The following is a 9441-nucleotide window of genomic DNA, read 5'->3' as shown; positions in this document are numbered from 1 at the left end:
ATAAACCTGTTTTCAAAAGTTTGTGTTTTCAGGCCCCCAAAACGAGTTGTCGAGTAAATGAAGGGACAAAACGCATAAAATGTTTCACAATTGATATTGTATAAACAGCGCCTAATTTTAGTCTAAATTTAGTCTCCTCCTAGAGCTTTAAAGCTACAACCACCAAACTCAGGTCAGACAGTCAGACTTTTCTAACTGATCGGATCTAAACAGACGGGTCAAAACTAAGAAAAATCTCATCTACTTTCACTGAGGGGGTGAAAACTTAATAGGGATATTTCATGATAGTGATACAACTAGGCTACTAGTTGACTTGAAACTGAAAAGATGCCATTTTATTGTGAGATCCCACTCACTATGGGCGGGTTGAAAACATGCAGAACGAGCTCCTCCTACTGGCTGTAGTCTCTCGCCTCTGGACAAAAAAGCCTCCGATGACGCTAAAATGACAATTTTTGCGTCATCTTAATTTTTTTTCCAGACACACAATACAGAAATCTCTCGTCTCAGGGGGACATGAGGGAGGGAAGCACAGTCATTCGAAAATACTACCGGGTTTCTACTGATGCAAAGCTTAATGCTAATCGGTGAAGTATCTCTTTAAGCTTCATCCACCAAGTATCTATCTCTAGCAGAGCCTAGAAACTAGCATTGGACATGCTAGAATTGTGCTAAAACATACTAGCAACTTGCTTAATAATGTTAGCAACGTGTTAAGACATGCAAGAAGCATGCAAAATCAAGCTAACAATATGTTATTTCACGTTAGCAACATGCTAACAACATGTTAAATCAAGCAAAATAATGTGCTAATTTATGTTAGCAACATGCTAATTCATGCTAGCCAACAACAACATGCTAACTCCTGCTAGCAATATGCTAAAACATGCTAGCAACATGCTAGCAATATGCTAAAACACTATCAATGTGTTAGGGTTAGGGTCAAAACATGATAGCAAAATGCAGAATAATGCAAGACACAAGCTAAGACATGCTAACAACATAATTAGGACTTTTATAAAACATAAGCCTGTCCTGATGAACTAGTTCAACTTTACTGAAATAAGTCAAACTCAAACTGAAATAAAACGTTAATAAAAACCATACAGAGAGAAAAGAAGGACAAAAATCACACAACACATTTACTAATACTTAATCAAAAATGAAAATGGAAAATGACAAACAAATTCAAGCTATTAATAAAACTATAATAGTATCTTAATGATGCTAACATCACTCTTTATTCAAGCACATAACAAACAGACAGATGTGCTTACACAACTGTCACTTCTGAGTAAATAAGCTGTTGTTTCAAACAAGGCCAGATCAGATCATAAAGAGGACAATCCACGCTTTCTCTCGCACTGTATTCTGTCACACACAGGTGGAGTCTCTCTCCAATACACACATGAATATACAAACACACACACGCACACAGGTCACGGCCACCCAGGCCTCATCATTTTTTGCTCATCTGTTCAAAGTAACGCAGCTGTATTTAGGAACCAGGCACGATAAATAGCCTCTTTTCTCCTATCCAGAACTCATCCTCACTCAGCAGCACATCATCGCTCGGCCTGAAACTGGCTTCCTCCCACCAGCAGCATAAAGAGGGACCTTGGACAGTGCGTCCAAACAAAACCGCTCCCTAAACCTCTCCCTGCCCTCAACCTGCTGGACAGACATGACCGACCGGAGGAAATCCACTCATTGTGACCCCCGGCCGTCTCTCTCTTCCTTTTCCTCTCTATATGGACATTTTCCTCCACGCCGTCACAGCTCGGGCTGTTGGACACCGTCAGCCACTGGCGTACGAACTGGGAAAACTCATTCGCTCCACTTCCTCTTGAACCTTTGTTACACCATCAAGCCCAGGAAGAGCTTGTGTGAATAACTAATAAACACTAACAGCTCATATCATGTCTGTAAAACAAAAACAGTTGCTGCCTTTAATTTGTAAGTACAATTAACTTGGATGTTTGTAATTTCAACTTAATTGTTTTTAATAAGTTGAATATTGGATAACTTATACATTTATAAAAGTTAAATCAATGTAATGTTTTCATAACTTATTTGTCAAATACAGTGCAAGTAAAATGTGACTAAGTCAAAAGTATCTTTTAGAAAAATATTAGGACTTTTGCTAACTTAATTTTAAGGTGATGTAGTTGCACGTTACAACATGTACAGTAATAACAGTAAATTATATATAATTACAAGTAACTAACCATAAACCAAACCATAACCGTTACTCTGTGTATAGTTAATAAATATTACTCAGTAGGCTACTTATTTGAGTATGTAACTACATTTCCTTAGGTGTAATATATATATATATATATATATACACACACTTTTTAGGCAATTGACTCAAAATGTCAATTTAAACGTTCATTAATGTCATTTATTGTGGTGAATCTGAATATGACAATTTTGTCAACGAAAATGTGATTTAAAGAAAGAAAGAAAAAAAACGAAAAAAATAAATAAATCTAAAGTCAATATTCCCATAAGCATTGTTCCCATCTACAGTCTCGCTACCCACATCAATCGCTGGACACTTGTTTGATGTGGTAAAGTCCTGCATGTTTTTGGAGAGGAGCGCAGACAGTGATTGGAGAGGGTGGGACTCCAGCAAGTGCGCTTTATCCTTCCTCTCCAAAGACGATCCAGGTACACACCGATCTGACAGCCCACCGCAGACAGCCTACAGCGAATCCACCGAAGAACGGTAAGAACAAAAGTCTGCTTTCATTCCTCTACTGATGTTTTGCTGTAGTAAACGGGGTTATAGTACAGTCTCTGAGCGCGTAAAACCATCAGGCACTCGTGCGCTTCGCTCTCAACTTGCTTTTTGGATCAGGATGAATCGCGGCGTTTTTCACAAAGCTCAAAACTGACACACTGTGAGGAATCTGAATGTGACGTTTTGATAATAATAACAGTCTTTTCATCTGAGAAAAGTTTATTTTTGAACCTTTTACAACTTTTGAAGTCTAATATTTGTCTTTGTAAACTTTATGAAGAAAAGGGGAAAGATGTTTTTCGATTTTACATTCTGTATTCTGTATGTTTAAGATGTTATTAAAATGACATGAAATAGATATAAAAAGAATTTGCATAGTTTGTAGGCTACTAACACAGAAAAGCACAGACAATATTACAAATTAAAGTTAAATTCTGTTCTATATTTGCTATTTTGAATAGTGACATTAAATAAGAGACTGTTGTGGTAACCTCAGGAAGATCAATCTGTGACAGTCAGCTCAACCTTTGACTGAGAGTCACATCAGTTGCCACACTCTCTAAGCACTTCAAGATGTTCACTCTCTCTCTTACACACACACACACACACACACACACACACACACACACACACACACACACACACACACACACACACACACACACACACACACACACACACACACACGCACACACACACACACACACACACACACACACACACACACACACACACACACACACACACACACACTGCCGTTTTAGGTGAATCTTCAGTTGTTGGCCAGCTTGTCCATGTGTGCATCATGAACTCCCTCCAGAAACTGAATCCTCACAGCTGGGCTCCAGCTCCCGCTCCAGCTAATGCCCAGTTACTCTAGTAAAACAGTGATAACGGGGTGGCAGTAAGAGGACACTGACAGCATGAGAGGGGAGGGGGAAGAAGAGACACACACCAGGCACTGGACTGTCTCTGAAGAGGTCAATCTGTAGCATTGCTCTACAATTTAGCGACTTTGCCATGATAAAAAAGCCACTTTTTTGACTGATCTGTAGCCAGATCACATATCATACTCCTTCCATTGTCTGACAGAAATATGTATATGAGAACAGCTTTATTGAACATTTGGATATACCCTTAGAGTAAAATACAGTATGTGAGCACAGATTAGGAGAGAAAACAAATGCTAAGTGCAGAGAGTTGGCGCATTATGTCATCTAGCGACAGTTAACGACTTTTTTTGAGAAGATACTTTCCATTGAAAGTAGTTGGCAACACTAGTTACTATTATTATGTATTACTACTATATTGAAACCAATTAATCCTTCCATATCTGGCTGTTTTGATATTATCATCTGATAACCTGCTTGGTGATGAACAAGATGTATTCTGTTTTCAAAACATCTGTGTATTTGAGTAAATATTTACTCATAACTGTTTATATTTATGTATATTTTTCATTATTTTAAAACTGAAATATGTATATATGTTTGATATCCAATTTTTATTAAATTTTATTATTATTATTTTAAAATGGACAGAGTCACTAAACAATTGCACAATCACTAAGTGTTTTCTTTTGCTGTCATGTAAATATAAAACGCATGATGACTTTGCTTCGATTCATCTGATTGCCACCCAGTCCGGTTGCTTAAGCAACATAACATTGCAATATATTAACGCTTTATCGCTTCACCATCAGTTCCCGCCCTTCTGCTACGTTCGGGTCGCCTCGTGTCATTTATATGTTTGAGTGGCAGGTTATTACTGATCCAGGTTAACCGCACGCCTGGCGGAGGCTTGTCTCTTGGATAAACAGTGTCTGATGGATTGAGGTCCGTGCCCTCTCGTGTGGTCATGTGTGTGTCTTGTCCGCAGGCCTCCATCACTGCAGCTCCAGCTCGTAGAATGAGTTACTACTTGGATCCAGTTTCCTCCTGTCAGGCTCTTCACCCGCCTGACTGTCTGGGTGTAATGGTAAGACCCCTCAACCTTTCTCCATAAATCACCCCTGTTTGGCCTGAGCTGCCCACCACACCAGCCATGTGTAAGAAGCAAGTGAACACACACCTCTGTTTGAAGGATTGCTTGACTCTGCGTTACAGCAAACATAAACCCAGAATCTGTTTGCATGATTCAGTTCCAGTTAATCGAATGTATCAAGTCATCAGAATTTGTGGCATAGTGTTGGTTAATACAGACATTCATTTCCACTCGTTCCTCTTTTTCTTTAGTTTATAGTGATGCACTTACAACGGAAGTGAAAGGGGGCAATTCACACGCATTAAGATACTTCAATAGTATGGCCACAATAAATTAACTCAATGACTTATTTTTGGATAAAATGACGAGCAATTTTAAACCTTGAAACTGTAGAAAATATAATAAGTAAACAAATATAATTTAAATAGTTTTACTGCTCAAATAATACATTTAGTAAGTATTAATTTAATTTTCAAGGACTGTTTCTCTTCAGTTATCCTCTTTCCTTTGTTCTAGTTTTCCCGCCACTACCAGTTGTCATGGATACTCATTTAACAAGCACACCTGTTTGTAATTAAGTTCGTCACCTTGTGTATTTAAGTTCCTCTTTTCCTCACAGTCATGTTTCATTTGTGATCGTTGTTATTGCATGAGTTGTCTTTATGTTAATAAATCAAATTATATTTAAGTCGACTTCGCAGAGTTAGGGTACGTTTACACAACAATGACATGCTTAAAACAGAGAAGCTTTTTTTTTCTTCTTTTTTTTTCGCGTACAGACGACACCATTGTCAAAACGATCCCCATTCACATGGATCCACGAAAAAGACTAAAAACTCTGAATTCTGCTGCCAGGCCATTAGATGGCGATTGAAACACTATAGAGATCTTCAGAGATTCGTGTTTTTGTTGTTTACACGGAAACCGTTTTCAAAAGTTTGCGTTTTCAGGCACCCAAAACGCCATTATCGTGCAAACGAAAGGCCAAAAGGCATAACATTTTTTACATTTTTAGTTGAAAACGGTGTCGTGTAAACATCCCCTTAGTGTAGCCTATGTGTAGGTATTAATTAAATCATCCAAAAATTGGCACCATTCACTTCCATTTTAACTGCATATTTGTAATCTTGATTTTTGTTTGTTGAAAAAGAGGGACGGATAATTTTTTTGGGTGTAATCAATGCCACAAATGCTGTCGATTGAGCTTAAAGTGTATTGAAAATCCCTTTACATGTTCATTTTCAATTAAATCAAAAAGCTAATTTAAAGCATATCTTTTATTTTATGCATTATGTCACTAGAGTAATATTCTAGCCCGTCACTTCACGTTTCTTGCATCCATGGCTTTCATATGCATTTACCAGAGCAGATGCTAAAGCAGCAGACAGGTGAACAGCAAAGGTGTTAAATGAATGTGAACCCAGGGGTGACACCAAATCTGCCCCTGAACGCTGAACATTGTTTGAACACAGACCGCTGCGTGTGGCTCGAGCGCTACGGGCTTTTCTCGATGACAACATTTAAATAAATGCACAATACACAAGGTGCAAGAAGAATTAGTATGGGAATGCTTAAAGGGAAAAACATTTACCTCCCTTTAACCCCCATCCACCCCGTCTAGGGGTCAGTGGGGTCAAGGTAGTTTGTTGGGCGCTTGTAAAAAGGGAACATTTTAACAGTCCTGGCGAGGAGTCAGACGGGGCATATTGGGATTCTGCGCAGGTGAGTGCAGAATCAAAGGTGTCTAATAAAGATTCAGGGAGGACATTCAGCCATCAGTATGCACAGACAGGGCTGTTAGTCTTTGAGCCGGAAAGGGTCGCATGCTAATCCACAGCGACTCAGCGTTCAGCTAATCTGCTCAGGTGGCCTCGTGGCTTTTGAAATCGAGACGCTTGTCTCCCTCTGTGGTCAAAGGCTATGCGGAGGGGGCTTCCCTCCCGGTTCATTCATTTACATGCGGCGAAGAAGAAAAGACATTCTCTGATCTCCTCTCCCCTCTGAACATCCCCTCCACCCCTCTCTCGCTCATGAAGAACCTGAGGAAGACAGACACATATTGTTTGTGTCATTAGCACTACAGTCTAAAAGAACAAGATTGCCTGGCGTTACCGTTTCTGCTGAAGTGTCTGTTAACACGACACACTTAATTTGTCTTGAGGGTCGTACAAGAGCATTCTATAAAAATCCACTTCATCACGAAATCCACTCTTCAGTTCAGACGTGTCACATTTGCATTCAGGTTATTTGGGTTGCAAAGCACATTGTACAAATAATGAGTTACCTCTGGGATTGTGAACTGCATCCAAAAAGCGTGCAAAAATCAATCAATCAATCAATAAATAATAATAATACAAATCGGATATAAATAGTGTTTCTGTCACTTGCATGTGCATTCTTTCACTGAAACGGATGGAACACATTATACTAAAATCAATATACATCAATGCTGCCACACCACTACTGCATCTATAGTGCAAAACTACGGTGGCCGAGAGAGCTCAACGCGCTGCAACTGAAGAAAACACATGCAAATAGAAAAACACCCGCAAATTAAGAAAACAACTTCATCAGTTTCACAACACATGTGTGCTCCAAATACTCACAACACAACCAAATACAGAAAAGCGCTGCAAAAGTTCACAACACAAACAAATCAGAAACGCGCTGCAAATAGGACAGAACACAACGGAAATGTTTCCAGGGAAGCCAATAAGTGACGGACCCGACTGGGACGTGCTTACGGAGCTGTCTACTTTAATTTAATTTAATTTATTATTTTATTTTTGTTGCAAAACATACAGAGATTACACGTTTATGACATGCAACTTTGTATACAATATACAAAATGTATTTATAATATGTTCAATGTCATAAGAATACTAATCAGAACAGAACAATGAGCTGAAGACTAAAATAAATTAAAGAAAAAAGATAGAGAAAAAGAACATGAGGGAAAGATATTAATATATACATCAGTTACATTGTACACATTCATGTTATGTTAAAATAAGTTTCCTAAGAAATGTTAGAATGAAGGGTCCAAAAATATGAGATGGCGCTGTGTTGTCATGGGAACATCCCAGGTGAAAATAATGAGGCAATTACATTGTCTTTCGTTGCTCCCTTCATCAAGTCCGTTCCAAACGGCTACATAATGGCACACAAGTGCCCCGCTCCCTCCAAAGTGCCCACTTCAAGGGCTCTGCCGTCTGCCCTTTTAAGGGAGTAACGTTAGGGCATAGGTAATGGTCACGAGCAATAAAAAACGTCCCAGTCGGGTCCGTCACTTATTGGGTTCCCCGGAAACATTTCCGTTGTGTTCTGTCCTATTTGCAGCGCGTTTCTGATTTGTTTGTGTTGTGAACTTTTGCAGCGCGTTTCTGTATTTGGTTGTGTTGTGAGTATTTGGAGCACACATGTGTTGTGAAACTGATGAAGATGTTTTCTTAATTTTGCGGGTGTTTTTCTATTTGCATGTGTTTTCTTCAGTTGCAGCGCGTTGAGCTCTCTCGGCCACCGTACAAAACAGACAGAACAACCACTGGAGTCCGGTTCCGATTCAATTCCGATTCAAATGAGTCAGTTCTTTTAAGTCTGAATGAAGTTCCTTTCTCACACCAACACCGTAGTATAATAGGCTATTCCAACAGAGTTTCCAGCACTACTGCATCTACAGCGTGAAACAGACAGCACAACCCTTGCAGTCCGATTTTCAAATGAATCTTATGAGGTTCTTCTTATTAGTGAGGCATATGACGCTTCCCCGCCATTGACAGAAATTTCCGGCAATCCGTGTTTTCACTGTTATACGGTAGGGGGCGCTATTACACATCTTCAGAAAGAGTACTGAATCTCTGGATCAAAAAACAGGCGAAGAAGAAGCAGAAACAAGTGATAGAAGATTGCTTACGAACATGTAAAATAACACGACCATCAAACATTAAAGCAGCACTCAGTAGCTTCGGGATTTCTTCGTTGTATTCTCGCTTTTTGCTCGCAGGTTTCTCTCTAGAGCTCCCCCCACAGCTTCGGAATAGATATTTGACAACACTGTTGTAAAAACTCGTTGGTGATTCTCAGACACCAGAGGCTAGTAGATCAACGACATCAAAGCAGACGGGACATTCTTTAAAACGTCTTCTTCATTCGGGTTCGGACAGCGTGAGGGAGCGCAATAATGACAGCATTTTAGCAGATTTCTTTTGGCCGTAAAGCAATTGTTTACATCGCGAGACCTGATATCACGCGAGACTTCCTGACGCAGCGGCCGGCGGCCCGCCGGCTCAAAGTTGCAAGTGCGTATTTTCCGCTCACGGGCACCAGGGGGTGTGCGAAACGACCACCATTCAACCCGAAATAAGTAATATAACCATTCCAATGACTCCGAAGCTGTTCAGTTAAGGTAAAAAAAGTTACTTAGTTCACCTTTAAACAGCACAAACAAAATTAAATGTCGACCCGGGAAGAGCTATCGGACTGTGAAGCTTTGGGGGAGTTGATGGACTCAGTCTACTCCATCTGTGTTTTGATCAACATTCTGAATCTTAGTCTTTATTTTCTCTGCGTTTTGTTCAAAATGTTGCTTTTTTTTATGCAACTTAAAAAAAGCAAATGTAGAGGCTCAGTTCTTTCTTTTGATCTATTGCATGTTCAGTAATTCATCCAACAAAATATTCTGGGGGCCATGAAACTTTTGTGAAAATGATCAA

At 39.5% G+C, this 9441-nt stretch overlaps 1 long non-coding RNA gene across 1 annotated transcript; it reads left to right on the top strand.

Moving 5' to 3' along the window:
- Positions 1-414: 414 nt before the first annotated feature.
- LOC309491964 lies at positions 415-5349 on the top strand. The gene is made up of 3 exons (XR_014203381.1): positions 415-1956; positions 2533-2731; positions 4625-5349. It is a non-coding gene; the product is annotated as an uncharacterized lncRNA (long non-coding RNA).
- Positions 5350-9441: the final 4092 nt, after the last annotated feature.

The sequence above is a fragment of the Leuciscus leuciscus genome, assembly GCF_965113295.1.
Source record: "Leuciscus leuciscus genome assembly, contig: HAP1_SCAFFOLD_779, whole genome shotgun sequence".
Classification (NCBI taxonomy): domain Eukaryota; kingdom Metazoa; phylum Chordata; class Actinopteri; order Cypriniformes; family Leuciscidae; genus Leuciscus; species Leuciscus leuciscus.
The sequence above is the reverse complement of the archived record's forward strand: the minus strand, read 5'-3'. Positions and strand labels throughout refer to the sequence as shown.